Below are 20,784 nucleotides of genomic sequence, written 5' to 3' on the forward strand. Positions count from 1 at the left end.
ATTTATTTGAGAGAGAGAGAGACAGAGACAGAAAGTGCGAGAGAGAGAGCAATCATGAGTGGGGTGAGGGTTAGCGGGAGAAGCAGGCTCTTTGCTGAGGTGGGAGCCTGATGACAACAACGGACGATGATGACGAGGAAGGATGGATAGACGTGGAGCTCCATCCCTGGACCCTGGAATCATGACCTGAGCTGAACACAGATGCTTAACTGACTAAGCCACCCAGGAGCCCCTCCATAGCATTTTTGAGATAAAAACTGATGAGGTGTTTGCCTGGTTGCTGTTCTACTCTATGAAGGAGGAAAAGAAAATGGTTGAGCTCTGTCAGGAAACTCAAAGCGAGGGCCAATAGTTTTTACTTCTTAAGAAAGAGTAATATACTGTTGTCATTTTTATACCAAAAAGCACAACTTCTGTGGTAGAGAAGAATGTAAATTTGACATTTACTGTTCAGAGAAAATCTACTACTCTGGATATGCCTTCATGAACAGTCAAGTTATGGGAGATGTATTTTCATTTCGAAAGCTAATTTCCTTTCATAAAAGGAACAGGTTTTTGTAGGACTATTTGTTATTTGTGACATGACAAATGAATATAGTAACTTTATCATTCTCTGAAACTTGTTCCTATTCTTCACATAGATCTATACTTCAGAATTTACATTATCAAAAAAGCAGGGTAGAAAGGAAAAGCAATCCACATTATTGCTATAGGTCTTTTTTATATTATTCCTTTGTTGTTGGATATCAGATTTTCCTGTTGCTATTGTGATTGTTCAATAAATATTATTGTATTATTGTCAAAATATTTTAATGACCATATCATTGTGTCAGTATCATGCTCTGTTATGTAAATTTGTGGGCGGTTGCATACTCTTTTTCCTGAGTACTGTGGTGTTTAGCCATCTTTCCCTTCCCTTCTCTTCCCTTTCTCCTCTTCCCATCTTATTTTCCTCTTAGAAAGTATGGTTGCAGCCATAGTATCCTCATAAAATAAAGTATCAGCAATATTTGAATAAATGTACCTGATCTTACAGTACTTTTTTTTTTTTAAAAGATTTTATTTAGTTATTTATTTGACAGACAGAGATCACAAGTAGGCAGAGAGGCAGGCAGAGAGAGAGAGGAGGAAGCAGGCTCCCCGCTGAGCAGACAGCCCCATGTGGGGCTCGATCCCAGGACCCTTGGATCATGACCTGAGCTGAAGGCAGAGGCTTTAACCCACTGAGCCACCCAGGCGCCCCTGATCTTACAGTACTTTAAATTTTAAGATTCTGTAGGTTTTCTGATAAGGAACAAAACACAACAAACTGTAAATCATGTGCATAAGAATGAGTGTTTTTTAAGAGAGATTAATATTGGGAACAGATGAAACGATTAGACCTGTTACTGGAGTTTGAGACCACTGGTCGTCTTGGTATTTTGTGTTCAACCAAAGAGGATGGAGGGCTTTTGTCCTTTTGAACATCATGTCTAATGACAAATACTTGCTGCTCTTTAATATGCAAATGGACTCATTGAACCAATTCTCATTTTAGCCACTTACTACCATCCTGCCACTGGTAAAATAAGAATTCTTTTTTTTTTTTTTGGCAGTTTCATAAAGGAAGCATTTATTAGCCTGTCCCCACATTCTGTTGAGCTGTTTAGACATTTTTTTTTTTTTTTTAGTAACAAGAATAATTGACATAACAAGGCATTAGCACATCCTAAATATAGCAAATGCTCCAACAGGTGTTAGTGTCCTGGCAGTATTTTGTAGCAATATTTTGTGACATTTTGTTATTCATCCTTTTCCTTTCGACTTTGTTTGTAGAACTGCAGTTTTTGTTTTTTGATTTTTGGGTTTTTTTTTTTTTTTTTTTTTGAAGTACACAAGCTTTTAAAATTGCTGGTAGCTGCGTCTCTCATGTTTTCCTGGTTTCCCCCTTCTGTTTAGAAAGCCTTTCTTCATTCTGAGACCAGATAGTCCCCTACCTGCTTTTATAATATTTTTCCTTTTTAAATGTTAAAACATGAAACATTTGGAACCTACTTGACTCTGTGCTATAAGATGAAAGTCTAACTTTTCGGTAAAATAAGAATTCTAAGAATTGTATTTTTAAAATTTATTTATTTATTTTGGAGACAGAGTGAGAGAGAGAGTGCGAGTAGGGAGGAGGTTCAGAAGGAGAGGAGAGTGTGTCTTAAGAAGACTCTGCGCTGAGCTCAGAGCCTGATGTGGGGCTTGATCACACAATCCTGAGATCATGACCTAAGCTGAAACCAAGAGTTGGACACTTAACCAACTGAATGACCCAAGTGACCCTAAAGACTGGATTAAAAATTTCTTCTTAGGTTTTCGTCTCATTTTCCATTTTCATAATGTTCTATGGTAAAAATGATCTGGTTTGGAAACCCAAGTACTTGGAACTTTTTTTAGAAAATAAATTCCTATTTGAATCATTTGTGTTCATGACATTACTGGTCCGTTATGCCACTATTGTGCATTTTGATCTCACCTAGTTGATATCAGAATATCCAAGTTGATATCAGAATCGGCCACCCTCTAAAATATTACTTATACAGGGTTTAGAGAAAGATGGACAGAATGGAGAATTTATGGCAGTTTGGTATCAGTAAGAATAATGTGTGTGGATTGTCAAAATGTATTAACCTTCTCTGATGCAGTCCTTCTCAAGTGAACATGTATAAGATAGTCTCCATTGAAAACCATTTATTTTAAATCCTATTTAGTCAAAGAAGAAGCAGAAATGTTCTATTTCTCTTCTAGATTATCATAACTTGATCACTATATGATTAACAAAAATCATCTGGTTTAGCAATCCTGTTAAAGTCTTTGGTAAAAGGTAATCTATATATGGGTATGTACAAGCCAGATACATAGGTTGAATCTTAGTGGGGTTGACTCATTTCTTCAAACCTTTTGACTTACTTGGATTACAGTAGGATGCTACTAGATAAGTAAGTAATAAAGTAGATAATCAGTCTACTTTGTATAGAAGCTAAAAATTCTACAGCACTTTCAATGGAAATGATTTTTAGTTTAATTAATGGATTTTTTAAGGTTTATTCCTTTACTTCTAGAATGAGATAAACCAGCCTGATGCAAAACCTGTGACCTTGAGAGCCGTTAGTCACTGATAGTGAAGCAAAACATCTGAGAGTTCTTAAAGAAAAAAAAATTTTTTTTGAACTAAAATGATTTCATTTGGGTCAACAGTCTGACCTAACAACATGACTGTATAGTAATTCATCTTCATTTCCAAAATGGCAGTTTCTTATTAAGACCAGAATTTGGCTGACTCTTAAATGGGGTGAATGAGGTGGTCTAGCATTCTTCACTCACAGTCCACATATACCCTGGAACCCAGTGAGCTGTGTAGCCTGCCATAATTTGCCATATCGAGGAAAAAGGGAGACAAAGGAAGCACAGAAGGGTGGGAGATGGTGTTAGGACAGTTGGGTGACTTGTGGGTTGATTAATGTTAAAATCTGAACTCCTGCATTAGTGATCTCTGCGCCAAAGAAGTATCTGTCTCTGACTGATAGATACATATGGTTTGACCTTTGTGTTTTAAAAAGAAAACTTAATTGATTTGCAAACTTGAAAAACAGGAAACTTACCTAAGAATTTATGACTCTTTGAAGAGAAAAACTGGCATATCTGGCAGTTCTGGTCTTGAATTTCCCTGGGCACAGACAGCTGCGTCTCTGTAGCTAGAGCCACCACTAGAAGGAGCAAGTGTTCTAGAGACGTGAACTCCGATTTGCAACCTCTCCGATGCTTGCCACTGCTTCTCAGACTCTCAAGCCCAGTTCCCAGTGACTCCCTTTGCTCATTTATTCCTTTTGTCTGCTCCTGCAGGCAGTTGGGCTTCTGGCTCCTGGTTTATTTGCGAGGTGGCTGCAAAATGGAGTAGTTCTTTGCTGTTCCCTACTTCCTAAATATGAAGTTTAGAAAATGCCATTGAAATTCACCAGGTTGATTGTACACTGGAATATCCAACTGAATAGTTGAGATCTTCTGGGTTTTTTAATTTGGAAACATCTTATAAAAGGGTAGATTTTCCATTCTTTGGTTCTTTTGTCTAATGACTTCTCGGAGATCTTCTGGAGACTCGTGCCATCTTTGCCTTATTACCTCTTGCTCTTATATTCTTCAGATTATCTCAAGGTCCTCATCCCACTGTAATTCTTAAGGGAAAACAAATTTTTTTTTTTTTCCAAAGAGTTCCTAGTTGGTGTGCTTGACCAGACAGAGGGCTCTTGCCCATGTTAGTGCAAGGTTCTTGCTGGTGGTACTCTCTGCTCTCAGAGCCCAGGGTTTATGGCTGGAGCTTTTGAAAATACAGATAGCCAAGTTAAGGATGTTGAATCACCTCCAAATAAAATGACTGCGGTTATATCAAGGTTGTCAGAGTAAAGTGGGGTTAGATACTCCTTAATGATGGAAATTTAGGGAAATTCTAGATATTCCTTGGCTATAACAAAATACCTAAGCTAGTTATAAATGTACTAGTAATCACTAGAATAACTGAAAAAACTTTTGGGGAAAAATATGAAGACCATTCTCATACCATTCATCAGGATAAATTCCAGCTGAATTAGAGAATTAAATGTAAAAAATGCAAATCTAAAATACAGTTGATATTTATCTGTTGTTGGGTGGGTGAAACATTTTCTCAGCATAAAAGCAAAGAAGTCATAAAAATGCTGTAGCAGTTTGGAACTCTTAATGTAGGAAAGGGCATCATCTTGTACGTGGGTGAATCTGTGACTACTTTTAGGCAATTCACAAAGGCTACTTGTTTGCCTTTTCTTCAAAGCCTCTGGAGAATTAGTCCCTCTTGCTATGTCTTTCTTTAGGCGGGGAGTCCTTGCCAACTGCTCTGTAGTCTGAATTCTTTTGCCTTAGTATAAACCTTTCCTTTTTATACCTCTTCTCAGTGAAAATGAAACAGGACCCCCCCCCCACCTCCAACTTTGGTTGTTCGAAAACTACCAATGAACCTTCTCGAGTCCTTGAGTCTCTTATTCACTGGCTGAACAGACATGGTCTCATTGGCCTTTCAAGAAAATCTGGGTCCTCTTAAAAGTCTTACATTTCACTTCTTATTTGAAGCTCCCACAAGGGATAGCTTATTGATAACATTACATGTCTTAGTGGAAACATCAGGCAGGTCTACTTTGCAAAAAATAAAAGTTTGTGTTTGGGGTGATTTCAGAGTGGAAATCTGATGTAATCATTGGAGAATGGGAAGGACAGTGACAAAGGTAGGGGTCCCACAAAGCACTGAGAACTCTCAACCTGTCATGTGGTCTTCATGGCTGAGGTGTCACTTAATATCTAATAATACAGAATATTATTTTAGTTGTGTTTATTTTTATCATAAGGAATAGTTGGGTTTCTTTGAGTACTTGATTATTTACTCACTTATCCTCCATCAATCCAGCTAAATAATGGAGTGTTTCCCTGATGGAAAAAAGTCTTACAAGTGAATTATGTAAGTTCTTTGGTGGATTGTTTACTATTTTTTCATTATTTTATTCTTATTTCACAAATGGGAACATCATGAAACTCCAATAACTTGGTTTGTTGACCTAGGTGTACCCACTTCGATGAGTCACTCCGCCTTTTGAGACCCTGGTTTTCTCATTGATAAATGGCAGTAATGCCTGTTATGCTTCTAGATTTCAAAATATGAAACCTAATGCAATGGGTTATACTTATTTACCTACTAAGTTTCATTCTTTTGCTTCAAAAAAATATAGAAAATTGAACTAATGTATAAATTAAGATAGGGCAATCATATGTTGCTATCTGGCCATGTCTTCTCTCAGATGATAGCAAGATATTTTTTTATGTGAAACTACTTGTGATAGATCTTTATAATCTGTAATTGGGGTAAGGACTCGTATATCATTCTGAAATGTAAGAAACAAGTTACTTCATTACAGAATGTCCTTGTCATTTTCTTGAAAAGGAAGACTCAGTATTTTTATGATGATGTTGAGATTATAGAAATAATGAGAGACAAAAAGTTATTCTATTAGCTTTTATTGAGCAAAATGAAATTAATCCAAAGAATAAAATATTAACCACATTGAAACTCTTTGGTTATAAAATGAGAGAGAATGTTAATGTCCTTCAGAAGTTCTTAAAACCTAAAACACCCCCCCCCCATGAATCTTAAAAGCTCTTTAAAATCAGCCATAGTTTTTGATCTTGAAGAATCCAAAGGTACTTGTTGAAGATGTGTTTGAGTTCAACAGTAGACTGGCACGTGTTAATTTATTTTTTATTTTTTAAGAAGATTTTATTTATTTATTTGACAGAGAGAGGGAGAAGACAAGCAAGGAGAGTGGGAGAGGGAGAAGCAGGCTCCCCGCTGAGCAGGGCGCCTGAGGCAGGCTGAATCCCAAGACCCTGGGATCATGAACTGACATGAAGGCAGCCAGCGGCTTAACTGAGCTACTGAGGTGCCCAAGGAGGCCTTCTTTGTTATCATTTGTAATTTAAAGCTAAGTTCTCTTGTAGTCATTTTTCCCGAGTTCTACAACATGCTTTCATCAGTAAACTTTTACCAAAAGAAAAAGAAAAGATTAGGTAATGGTCAGCAATGAGAAAGAAGTTAGGAAACAGAAACAGAGAAGTCAGATTAAACTATTTTTGAGAATCTAAATATTCCTATATGTGTTTGAACTGAGGAAAGCATTATGTAGCATTCCAAGATTCAAAAGCAGATCTAGAAGTGAGTCCTGCTTTGACATTTCAACAGATTGAAAAATAACATCTTTGGGACTGGATGCCAAGGACTGAAGTATTACAAGCACATCAAACCTCAACCTTTTCCCCATACACCTTCCCTTTGATCATATTCATACCGCTTCATGGAGCACCAATGTGCTAAGGATCTTTTACTCCTTACCTTTGTCATGGGTCTGTCTCCTGCGCTCAGACCCAGGATTTCTGTCTGGCTCTGGCTCTGTATTCCTGGATGTTTGTTCCAAAAAAGCCTTGGTTTAAACTCAGTAGTTCGTAAGCCACTGTTACAGAAATTGTATTTTAGATGTGAATTCTCTGTAGCAGGACAGTATTAAACAAAGAAAAAGACAAAATAGTGTACAAATATTGGAGTACATTGTATATAGTAAGAGTAAGTAATTTTATATACTTTTTTGTTTTAGTTAAATACCTATGTATTTGCACATATATTGTGATTAACATGTTTTTAAATTTTAGTTGTAGTAAGAAAATTTTTGAAAAAAACACTGCTCTAAATTTCATCTCTAACTATATAACATGGTGATTATGAGGGTTTAATAACTGAGAAGATCTCTCAGAAAGTAGAATACTGCTCAAATATTACTATTAATTTTAGTTCATTGTCAAAGATGCTTATACTACCAATGGTTTGTACTTTACACTTAGATAAAACCTTTTTTTACCTATGGATCGTATTTTTTAGAGTTACATTCAGTTTTTCATTCCTTTGTGTGATGGAATTAGCATTTTCAAGTGGTTTAGAAGTTTCTTCAGGGATACACTGCATTGTATTTTTACTTAATGAGAGAGAAATGAGGAATGGTTATCACCTGGCTTTCATTTTGAACTCTCAAGGAAATGGTTTTATGGGCCCTCTTTGATATAAAGGAGCTAGTTTCATATTTCACTATGTTGCGAAATTCTCTATTCTTTTTACTGTCTAATCCTTGCCCCCCAGTTGAAAAATGCAGAGTGGTATTCTATTCCACTATCTACCTGTTCAATATTTGTGCATATTCTTTGAGCCAACCTTTCTTCTTGTAGGAATTTATCCTGAGGAAATAATTGGCACATGGACAAAGTGGGTCATATAGCATGGTATTTAGGTGTGCATGCCCCTGGTGTGTGTGGGCTCACATCACATCCTGCCACTAAATAGCTGTGTGACTTGGGCAAGTGACCTCATCTCTTTAAGCCTAACTTTCTTTTTCTGTAAGTGGGAATAATGATTATTATCTCCCTTACATAGTTGTTAGGAGGATTAAATGAGACAGTATTTGGGGTTTAGAACACTGTTCAGTGCATAATAAAATGCTTAATAAATGTTAACTATTTTCTTCATCATAGAAATCAGTTTTCTTATTATAAATGTTAGCTGCTATTATGCTAATTTTTTTATTCGTTCTAGTTTTTAATAATGGAAAGATAAACTCCAAAAACCACTATCAAATAAAATTCTTTTCTGTAGTGGAAGATCTTGTCCTCAAGTATTACAGTATTTTGTGAAATTCGTATGTTTTTATGTGTGTAGTAGAACTATTCGCTGTCATCAAGATTAATGGCATGGAAGTGCTGCATATCACTACATTCTACAAACAAAGATTTTATTTTTAATCTATTTTTATTTGGCACCTATAATGATGTGATAAACAGGGGCACAGTTTAATGTCTTTGGGACTAGATTCTTCCCCTTGTCTATAGTATCTATGTTTCTAATACTAAGGGAATTCTAGGTGTACAAGTTTTTATGCTATTGCCTCTTTAAACATTCAAAAATATTTAAAAAGAATAATTTAAAAATATTAAAAGAATAATAAAGTAGTCCCCTGCCAGTTTCCCAATATTCTACTGATTAATATTTTTGTGAGTACAAGTTGTAACTTTGATATGGTTGAGAAATGCTGTTAGTTTATGTCCGCTTTATTCCGTTCAATGTTTTTTTTTAAATATAGATTTACTTAATGACTACCTAGGGCTTTAAGGCTTTCTCCCCAGGCTCCAGGAAATTTTGCCGGTTAGATTACTTATGATATAACACAAAGACACTAGATGGCTGCCAGATAAACTTTCTTAAACATAATCCAATATTAAAACTTTTTTATTTAGGACTTATATAGTAACCAAGAAAAATACATCTGTGCATGTTAATAAAGGATATGGACTATGGTATTAATTCAAGAGTGTAATGTTTTAAAGAACAATTGATAATTGCTGACCATTCAATTTTAACACTAAATTAAAATGAAGAAGAGTTTGTTGAAAGGGGGTTTGTAATTATGTGTTGATATTTATGTGTGTAAAGGAAGATGAGAATATAGTTGTGAATCCCAGCTGTATTCCTGGGGCAAGTCTTAACTACTTTGGCACAGACATTAAATAGTTTGACCATTTTTTAAAAAGTTAAACTTCAGTTGCCATGTGAGTTAGTATGTCCACTCTTAGGTGTATACAAAACAGTTGACAACGTATGTCACCCAGCAACTAAATATTCATAGCAACATTAATCAGAATAACCAGAAAGTGGAAATAACAGAAATGTCCATCGAATGAAAAATGAAAAAAGGTAGCATATCCATACAATAGAATGCTTTGCATTTATCAAAAGGAATGAAAGGCTGTTACATGCTATAACATGGTTGAAACTTGAAAACATTATTCTAAGTGAAAGAAGCCAGATACAAAATGTTTTGCATGATTCCATTTATATGAAATGTTCAGAACAGGCAAATCTATGACAGTGATAGTGTTTTCCAGGGGCTGAAGGGAGGAGAGAATGGGGAGTAACTGCTAACTGGTATGGAGATTTCTTTTTGGAATGACAGAAATATTCTGGAATTAGATAGTGGTGATGGGCCTAACTTAATGAATACACTAAAAATTGCTGAATTGTACACTCAAAAAAAGATAATCTCATAATAAAAAAAGAATTTCACTGAGTGGGATTAGGAACAGAGTAGACACTGCAGAAGAAAAAGATCAATGAACTTCCATGTACAGCAATAAAAGCTAGCCTAAAGAAAACACAGAGAGAGCAAAGTCCAGGAAAAAAAAACAGCACAATAAAACAACAGGCATCAAACACAGCCCCAGTGACATGTAGGGCAATATCAAGTAGTCTGATAGACATGTAATTGGAATCCTGGTGGAAGCCCCTAAAAACTAGCTCATGAATTTTTCTTTTTAACCCCGTCCCCATCATTCTTAGAGCACTTTCTTACTTTCTGGCAGGAAAAGCTCTTCTTGTTCTTTCCCTAGCCCTGGAATCAGTCATTTCCTTAAGAATTCTTCTTTCCTTTGGGTAGAGAATGAGATATAGAAGCCAAGATTTAGTGCTTGATGTGTTCATTGTTATTGGAAGTATTGTTTGTAGATATAATTCTCCTGTTTGCTATAGAATCCCCCACTTCCTCGATAATTATGGGACTGCTGTGATTGTTCATCGATGCTGTGACATGTTCATCCATGTTTATGTGATCCGAGTCTGACACTGCAAATGATCAAACGCAGCATCAGCCGCTCCAGCTACTCCCCCTCAGAGCCCTCCAAACATGGCTTAAGACCCTGAATTGGCCCTTTTGCTTCATGTCACAAGGTCAAAACACAGCTGGAGCTTTTTAATTTTTGCAGTCTGAGGTGTGTGAAAAGTAATTTTGTTGCTGTTTATTGGTCATGTGGGATTCTTCTTGGGTGAAATACTTTTTCTGTCCTTTATTCATTTTTTCTTTTTTTTTTTCGCATTCTAAAAATATATTTTAGATACTATTTCGTTATACGTTGTGTCTTACATATACCATTTCCTAGTTTGTGGCTTCTCTTTAGGTTTTAATCAAAAGGTAAAAAACTTTTATTTTGGTCAAATTTATTTACTTGTGTATCTTTAAGAAATCTTTCAGACACAAAGAGATTCTGTAATTCTAAGATTTTTAAGTTTTGTTTTTTAGTGTTTGGGTATCTAATTTCTCTTGATTCATTTAATTTATTTTTTAAATTGACTGTATTAATCAAAACCACATTGAAATATTAACTTATATCAGTTGGAATGGCAAAAAGTAACAAGACAGGAAACAAGTGTTGGCGAGGATGTGGAGAAAGGGGTACCCTCTTACCGTGTTGGTGGGAATGCAAGTGGGTGCAGCCACTCTGGAAAACAGTATGGCAGTTCCTCAAGATGAGCCACCCAAATAGTCCAATAATGTACCCATTTTAAGTACAGTTCAGTGAGTTTTGATGAATGTATACTAGTGTAATTACTATTGCAATTAAGGTAACAAACCCTTTCCATTACTCCTGAAGATTTTTTTTTCACTTTTATTATGTTCAGTTAGCCATTGTATAGTACATCATTAGTTTTTGATGTAGTGTTCAGTGATTAACCAGCTGCATAAAACACCCAGTTTTCATCATAAAATGTGCCCTCCTTAGTGCCCATCGCCTGGGGACTCCATCCCACCCACCCCCCAACCGAAACCTTCAGTTTGTTTCCCAGAGTCCATAGTCTCTCATGGTTCATCTCCCTCCCCAGTTTCTCCCCCTTCAGTTTTCCATCCCTTCCCCTATGGTTCTCTGCACTATTCCTTATATTCCTCATATGAGCGAAACCATAGAATTGTTTCTCTGCCTGGCTTATTTGACTTAGCATAATCCCCTCCAGTTCCATCCATGTCGATGCAAATGGTAGGTATTCATTCTTTCTGATGGCTGAGTAATATTCCATTGTATATATGAATCACATATTTTTTTATCCATTCATCTGTTGAATGGCCTCTCAGCTCCTTCCGCAGTTTGGCTATTGTGTACATTTCTGCTATGAACACTGGAGTGCATGTGCCCCTTCTCACTACACCTGTATCTTTGGGGTAAATACCTAGCAGTGCAATTGCTGGGTCATAGGGTAGCTCTCTTTTTAATGTCTTGAGGAAACTCCATCCTGTTTTTCAGAGTGGCAGTACCAGCTTGCGTTCCCACCAACAGTGTAATAGGGCTCCCCTTTCTCCACATCCTCGCCAACACTTGTCTCCTGTCTTGTTAATTTTTGCCATTTTAACTGGTGTAAGATGATATCACATTGTGGTTTTGACTTGTATCCTGCCACATTGTTGAAAGGACAGCCTTTGCAGTATCCCATAGGTTCTGGACCAATGTGTTTTCATTCTCATTAGTTTCCATGACTTGTTTAAGTTCTTCCTTAATTTCCTGGTTGACCCAGTCATTCTTTAGTAGGATGTTCTTTAACTTCCATGTGTTTCAATTCCTTCCAAATTTTTTCTTGTGATTGAGTTTCAGTTTCAAGGCACTGTGGTTAGATAACATGCAGGGAATAATCTCAGTCTTTTAGTGTTGGTTGAGACCTGATTTGTGACCAAGTATGTTATCTATTCTGGAGGAAGTTCCTTGTGCATTCAAGAAGAATGAGTATTATGTGGTTTTAGGGTGGAATGTTCTATATGTATCTACAAAGTCCATCTGGTCCACTGGGTCATTCAAAGCTCTTGTTTCTTTGTTAATCTTCTGCTTAGATGACCTGTCCATTGCTGAGAGGTCTACTAGTATTAATGTATTATTATCAATATGATTCTTTATTTTGGTTAACAGTTGGCTTATGTAGTTGGCTGCTTTCATGTTGGGGACAGAGATACTTAAAATTGTTTCTGTGGGATAGTTTTAAGTATGGTAATAGTGTTCCTTTACATCTCTTACTACAGTCTTTGGTTTAAAATTCCAACTTGTCTAATATGAGAATTGCTACCCCAGCTTTCTTTTGAGGTCCATTTACATGATAAATGGTTCTCCATCCCCTTACTTTCAATCTGGAGGTGTCTTTAAGTTCAGAATGAGTCTTTTGTAGGCAGCATATGGATGGGTCCTGTCTTTTTATCCAATCTGAAACCTGTGCCATTTCATTTTTCAGGCTGTTCACGTTGAGAGTAACTATTGAAAGATATCAATTTAGTGCCATTGTATTGCCTGTGAAGTCCCTGTTTCTGTAGATTATCTCTGTTACTTTCTGGTCTGTATTACTCTTGGGGTCTTTTTTCTTTTATAGAACCCTCCCCTCTCTGGCTGCCTTGGTGGTCACATATCCTTTCACTTTCTGCCTGTCCTAGAAGCTCTTTGTCTCTCCATCCATTCTGAATGACAGCCTTGCTCGATAAAGTATTCTTGGTTGCATGTTCATCTCATTTAGTAACCTATTATGTCTTGCCAGGTCTCTGTGGACAGGTCTAATGTTATTCTGATATTCCTCCCTCCATAGGTAAGACATCTCTTTCCCCTAGCTGCTCTCAGGATAGCTGCCTTGGCTCTAAGATTACCAAGTTTTACTATTATATACCAGGACATTGGTCTATTTTTATTGATCTTGGGAGGGGTCCTCTCTGCCTCTTGGACAGGGATTCTCCTTTTCGTCCCCAGATTAGGTAAGTTCTCAGCTATGGTTTACTGAGAACTTTCTCTCTCTCTCTCTCTCTCTACCCCCTCAGGGATCCCAATAATTCTGACTTTGGAATGTTTCATGGTGTCATTGATCTCTCTACTTCTGATTTCATGAGCTTATAGTTGTTTATCTCTATCATTTCTGACTTCTTTCCTTTCTATCAGCTTATCTTCTAGATCACTAATTCATTCTTTCTCATTTACCTTGGCATTCAGAGTATCCAGTTTAGACAGCATCTCCTTCATAGCATTTTTAATTTTATTGACAGTAACTCTACATTCTGCCCTTAAAGATTCTATACTGTCACTAATAGTTTTCTCAAGCCTAAGTAGCAACTTTATAAATGTTACTCTGAAATCTTTTTCTGACATCTTCCTTAGATCCATATCCATTAAGTCTGTGGCAGAGGCCATTGTCTCTGGTTCTTTCCTTCATTGGAAGCTCCTCCTCCTAGTCATTCTCTTGAGGGATGGCTGAGGGAATGTACAGAGTCCAAAATATCAACCACGACACAGGCAAGATGAACCCAAGGAAAATCTGGAGTGTCGGAAGCCACCAATCTCATGCTGATTTTGTGGGTGTTCAGGATGGTTTGGTAGATATCCAGCTCAATTCAGGGGACCGGCAGTGGCAATGAGTTTCCCTACGCCTCCACTATCTTGCCTTTTTTTCCACTTCTGAAGTTTCACTTGTGCTCTTTCTTCAGCAGTACCCAACCCCATACTGGCACCAGACAACCGGAAATAGAAGTTTTCTATGTTATAGGTCGGGTTTTCTTTTTAAGAGTTGCATACAAGTGAAAGTATGCAGTATGTACTTTCTATCCGGCTTCTTTTGCTCAACATAGTATTTTGAGATTTCATTCATGTTACAGGTACCAGTAGTTGTTATACTGTTTTGCTGAGTATTCTATTGCATGGATATAGTACAAACCACAATTATCTTTTCACTTGTTGAGGAACATGTGGATTGTATTCAGTCTTGGACTACTATGAATAAGGCTCTATGAACATATGTCTTAACTTCTTTTGTATAAACAGGAGTGGAATTATTGAGTCATGTGATAAATGTATGTTGACTTTCATTATGAAACTGACAAGCTCTTTTCCAAAACAGTTGTGTCATTTTACATTCCCATCAGTGATGCATGAGAGTTTTAGTAGCTCTAAATCCTTATTAACATTTGGCACTGTCAGTCTTTTGTTTTACCTCACCTAGTGGGTATGTGGTAGTATATTTTCATGGTTTTTAGTTGTATTTTTCTGATGACTAGTAATGTTAAGAATGTTTTTGTTTGCCCAGTGGCTGTTCTGTATCTTCTTTTGTGAAGTGTCTTAAAATATTCTGGTTTTTATTGGCTTGTTTGTTCTCTTATTATTGAGTTGTAAGAGTTATTTCCATATTCAGTGTATAACCCAGACTGTGCTTTTCTTTTTCCTTTTCTTAATAACGTCTGGAAAAGCAGAAGCTTTTCATTTTGATGAAGTCCATTTTGTCATTTTCTTTTATGATTTGTGCTTTTTGGTCTCAAGAAATCTTTGCCCAAGTTTAAATATTGTATTGCTTCACATATAATGTTACCACCTTACCATAATATCTTTTTATATTCTTTCTCCTGCCCTTAGTGATATTGTTGTCATACATTTTTGTCTGACATGTATTTTATAGCATCTGTTATAAACCATATTGTATGTTATTTTTTCTTTAGACAGGTATTTTTCTTTTAAAGAAATTAAGGAATAAAAAACAAGTCTTATTTATTCATATGTTAACCTTTTCTGGTAATCTTCATTCCTTTATGCAGATTTAGGTTTCCATCAGTTATCACTTTCCTTCTGTTTGAAAAATGTCCTTTAACATTTTTTTATGGTATAGGTGTCTTGGCAGCAGATTTTCTCAGCTTTTTTGGGGGGTAGGAATTCTGAAAAGTCTTTGTTCAGACTTAGTTCTGAAAAGTATTTTCAGCAGATATAGAATTCAAAGTTAACGGTTTTCTTTTATCAGCACTTTGATGATGTCTTCTGGCTTGGATATTTAAAGATGTCTTCTGGCTTGAATCGTTTCTGATGAAAAGTCTGTGATCATTACTTATTTTTGTTCCTCTGTTTATAATGTATCTTTCTTCTGCTTTTGACAATTTCTTTATCACTGATTTTTTAGGAATTTAATTATAATACACTTCTAAAAGCGTTTCTGTGTTTATTGCCCTTTGATTAACTGAATTTTTTTCCTATGTTGATTAATAGATTTCACACCAAATTTGGAAAGTTCTTAGGCATTATTTCTTCAATTATTTTTTCTGTGACTCCTTCCACTTTTCTAATGACTCATTTTAGGTCACTTGGTATTTTCCCTCCAGTTGCTGCAGCTCTCTTCATTTCTTTCCCTTACTTTTTGTCTTCTTTGCTTCTGTTTTGGCTAATTCATTCTATTGTCTAAGTCTTTGTTTTCTTTTGAAATGTTAGTCTGCTATGGTTCCCTTCCAGTGAGTGGTTTTTTTGTTGTTGTTGTTGGTGGTGGTTTTTTTTTTTTTTAAGAGGATTAATTTTTTTCATCTCTAGAAGTACCATTTGCTTCTCTCTTACATCTTCCATTTCTCTCCTTCCTGTATTCATATATATATATATATATTTAAATGCAAGAACTAGAATACCTTTTGTAACACACTTTTCTCTAAATCCTTCATCTCTGTCATTTCTGGTGCTATTTTTATGAGTTTCTACTGATATAGGGGAGGTCACACCTTTCTGCTTCTTGGCTTATCTAGTAATTTTGTTTGAATAAAATTTTTGTCATTGTTGAGTGTCTGAATTTTATTGTCTTCCTTTGAAGATGGTGAGCTTTGTTCCGTTAGGCAGTTAATGTAACTGAATTAGATTCATCTGCATCTTATTTTTAAAGCTATTTTTCAGACCCAACTAGACTAACCTTTTCTGAAGGGGAGTCTGGTCCTACTATTGAAGCATAAACTGATAGCTTTCTGCATAATGCCTTCTGTCAAGAGCAGGGTTGTCTACTCTGTGAGCTCTGGGAACCATTCAGTTCAAAGCTCATGGGTTGTTTTTTGTATGACCTCAGCTTTGCTTTAATCATGTATGTGCTTTTCGGTGTTCATCAGAGTCTCAGGGGATGTTGCTGCAGCTTTATGGAACCCTTTTCCTGTTTAGCTCCCTGCAGGTGGAACTCTGCTCTACAAGGTCCAGCTGATCTGGCCTCCAGGAACTCCAGTGTTTCTCTTCCCTCTACTATGAGAGATCTCATCTCTGTTCCTTGTTTGGAATGTGCCACTAGGCAGAATGTGAAGAAATTGTATAGTTTATTTGTTTTGTATCCTTTTCTCAGGGATTGTCGTCCTGTCTTATTGCCCCATGGATAGAAACAGTTATTGCATAAAATTTGCCTAGTTTTCTAGTTGTTTGTGGAGGGAGAGTTAGTCTGGTCCTTACTATTCCATCTTGCTTGGAGTCAGAATTTCCTGTATTTTTAATAAAGCAAGACACTGTCATTTCATTTTTTTTCTTGCCATACAGTTATCAGATTATTCCAAACACCACTTTGGAACAGACCATTCTTTCTTCACTGATTTGTGATGACATTTCTATGATATATTATATTCCCATGCGTACTTATGCCCCTTTCTAGACTTTCAGCATTGTCCTATTGGTCTTTTGTGTATTCCTAAGGTAGCATCGAACTACAGCTTTGTAACAAATCTTGCTTTCATGTCAGGTGAGTCTCTACTCCTAATTCTTGCATTTTATGGACATTGGATAACTTCTTTTATCTTTTTATCTATTTGAATTATTTGATTAGAGTAAGAACTTTCTACCTACATAAATGAACTTTTTTTTTTTTTTAAAGATTTTATTTATTTATTTGATGGAGTGAGAGATCACAAGTAGGCAGAGAGGCAGGCAGAAGTTGGGTGGGGGAAGCAGGCTTCCTGCTGAGCAGAGAGCCTGATGCAGGGCTTGATCCCAGGATCCTGAGATCATGACCTGAGCCGAAGGCCGAGGCTTAACCCACTGAGCCACCCAGGTGCCCCTTAAATGAACTTTTTATTTGAATTATTTGATTGGAGTAAGAAATGAAGGCAAGTCAGCTGTTGTAGTTCATCCTTGAAATCTTGTGTTCAGCCACACAGATGCTATATCGGTTATATCTATAGCAGATGAAGTGCTATTAAAATGTAAGCTTTTTGCCTAAAGAACAATTTTTACTTAGGTTTTAAGATACTAGGATTGTACACTATACATTAAGAGGCAATCCTAACAAAGACTTCTGTAATCTTTATGTAAACAAGGAGCCAACTATCAAATGGCTGTCAAATGATGTAATAGACTCTCATTAATGGCAACAAAGGCATCCACATTCTTTCTGTGAAAGTCAAGCAAAATTTAATAAAAGTTTTGCAGGACCTTCTAACGTTAGGAGACCTTGTTCTTCTTCTTCTTCTTCTTCTTTTTTTTTTTTTAAGATTTTATTTATTTATTTGACAGAGAGAGAGATCACAAGCAGGCAGAGAGGCAGGCAGAGAGAGAGGAAGGGAAGCAGGCTCCCCGCTGAGCAGAGAGCCCAACGCGGAGCTTGATCCCTGGACCCTGGGATCATGACCGGAGCCGAAGGCAGAGACTTCAACCCACTGAGCCACCCAGGCGCCCCCAGACATTGTGCTTTGTACCTAATAATAATGTGGACATGAGATTTTTTGCCAGTGACCCCAAGAGTCATAATTGTGAGAGTCTTTGTGAATTATGCATTGTAAATTTGTATATGTGGATGATGTTTACACGTTTATATTTTTTCCCAGCCTATGTAATATGGTTATGCAACCTTTGAGGCAGTTAGGCTTGAGGAGAGCATTCTTAGATGATTTGTCACTCAGTAACACAGCTATGCTGGGGCACTGTGAAATTTTACTTACTCTCTTGTTATAGAGGCCCAGAGCCAAATTCACATCTGTGTACTACTATGCAATACACTTTTTTAACTGGCTTTTTAAGAGAATCTAGCCAGAGTTGCATCTGATTCACATCATATTTTCCACCCTGGTATTTTAATGCTTTGAAGTTCAGTAGTAGTAATGGTAGTAGTTGCAGCAGCCAACATCAATGCTCTTAAAACTTTAAATTCACCTCAGCTTCCCTTTATAGCCCATGGGCCCCCATAACAGTACAATCATTTGGTTTTACAACTGTCCACAACAATTTACTGCTAGGTTAATGGGGATTCATGCCCAAGCATATGCAATCAGTGGGAACTGGGCCTGAAGCCAGATATTCTAGCTCTGTTCCTAGCAAGGGATAGGTCATTGTCATTCCTTCATGTGTTCAGAAAATGTTTATAAAGCTCCTGTGATCTACAAGGTGCTCTTTTAGCCATTGGAGGTATATCAATAAACAAAACTGACAAGAATCCCTGCCCACGTGGAGCTTATATTGCAGGAAGGCAGAGGGGAGACCATGGTACATAACAAAAAAGTAAATTCCATAATACATTAGGAGGTGATTATGTATAATTAGAAAAAAATAAAGCAGGTGGGAGAACAATATATATATACATGAGACATAATAAGATATGGTGAAATCTGACTGTCCAAATGTGTTTATAATTTGGAAAAAGGATTTGCAGGCTAATGTGATAGAAAGCTTCATGGAAAACATAGAAGGCTTTGTAGAAAAATAAATCTAGAAAATAGTGAGTTCTTTCCAGTTCCAGTGCTGCCACTTCATCCAGACCATCAGGCCCTTCATCCTCTTCTTTCCTTGCTACCCTCGCAATCTGTTTTCTCAGCAACTGCCAAAGTACTAAGTAATTCAGGTTAAACGACTCCCCTGCCCAGAGCCCTCCCATGGTTTCTCAGGTTACTCATAATAAAACCTGAAGTCCTTAACAATAGTCTACAAGGTTCTTTGTGGTCTGGCTCTTGCCTTCCACTGTAATGGCATTTCCGACTTGAATGTTCTTATACGCTGCTCTCTCTTTACACTGGCCTCACTGCTGTTCCTCACACACTCCATACGGACCCTCATGTCACTATCTTCATAATTGCTGTTTCCTCCGCCTTGAAGATGTGTCTCCGATATTTCCCTGGCTTACTCTCATTACCTTCAGATCTCTGCTCAAACTTCACCTCCTTACAGAGAGACCTTTCGTAAAAACCCAGAAGTGTTCTTCTGAGCATATCCCATCACTCCCAGCTTCTTTTCTCTATTTCTATCCATAGCATTTTTCCACCTGACATATTTATGTACCACTTTGCTAATTAGCTACTGGAAAGTAAGCTCCATGAGATCAGGAAGGAATTTCTTATTCCCCGCTGTATGTCCTCTTCTAAAATATTTCCCAGGGGCGCCTGGGTGGCTCAGTGGGTTAAACCTCTGCCTTTGGCTCAGGTCGTGATCTCAGGGTCCTGGGATCGAGCCGCACATCAGGCTCTCTGCTCAGCGGGGAGCCTGCTTCTCCCCCTCTCTCTGCCTGACTCTTTACTTGTGATCTCTCTCTCTGTGTCAAATAAATAAATAAAATCTTAAAAAAAAAAAAAGTTCCCAGAATATAGGCAAGGCTTACTGAATATTCATTGGATAAATGAATAAATTAAAATATGGTCATAAACATTTTTTCTCTCCATAGATTTGTTTATGTAGAATTGAAAGAAGGTCTAGTGATGATGATCAGCAACAATATTTTCAGTGAACATCTAGGACTGCACTGGGTATTTGTTTTTTAGAGTGCATCTTATTTATTTATTTATCTATTATTTATTTATTTATTTTAGTTTCATGGGTAGAATTGTGATTCATGTATGCATACAACACCCAGTGCTCATTACATCACGTGCCCTCCTTAATACCCATCACCCAGCTATCCTTTCCCCCCAGCCCCTTCCCTCCAGCAAATCTCAGTTTGTTTCATATTGTGAAGAGTCTCTTATGGTTTGTCTCCATCTCTGATTTTGTTTTGTTTTATGCTTCTCTGTTTTGTTTCTTAAATTTCACATATGAGTGACATCATGTGATAGTTGTCTTCTTCTGACTGATTTATTTTACTTAGCATAATACTCACTAGTTCTAACCATGTTGCTGCAAATGGCAAGATTTCATTCTTTTGATGGTTATGTACTGTTCCATTATTTGTATGTGTGTATCTATATCTGTATCTATCTATCTACATATCATGTCTTCTTTATCCATTCATTTGTCGATGGACATCTGCACTCTTTCTATAGTTTGGCTGTTGTTGACATTGCTGCTATAAATATTGGGGTGCAGGTGCCCCTTTGAATTACTATTTGTATCCTTTAGATAAACACCTAGTTGAACTGGGTATATTAGAGGTCCTCTCCTGCCTCCTTTTCCCTCCCATGCACACCCACTGCCTTTAGGATCAAACCTAAGCTCCTTGGTCTGGCATTCAAGGCCTTCTAAGGTCTCGTCTAAGTTGACCTTTCCAGCTCCACTTCTCCGCCAAGCCCTCACCTTCACAGCCCATGCTGCAGTCCTAAGGAGTGACTTACAATTCCCCTCAGTGCCCCTTGCAGATGTCTCTTGCAGCATCTCTCAGATTTTGCTGCTTGTATTTGA

The 20,784-nt window shown here is 37.0% G+C and overlaps 1 protein-coding gene across 4 annotated transcripts in view; it reads left to right on the forward strand.

The window, feature by feature from the left end:
• DEPDC1B (DEP domain containing 1B) overlaps window positions 1-20,784 on the forward strand; it is an 86,259-nt gene that overhangs the window by 55,163 nt on the left and 10,312 nt on the right. The window lies entirely within an intron of this gene.

This window comes from Lontra canadensis, unplaced genomic scaffold (genome assembly GCF_010015895.1).
Source record: "Lontra canadensis isolate GAN:19392208 unplaced genomic scaffold, GSC_riverotter_1.0 scaffold4, whole genome shotgun sequence".
NCBI lineage: Eukaryota > Metazoa > Chordata > Mammalia > Carnivora > Mustelidae > Lontra > Lontra canadensis.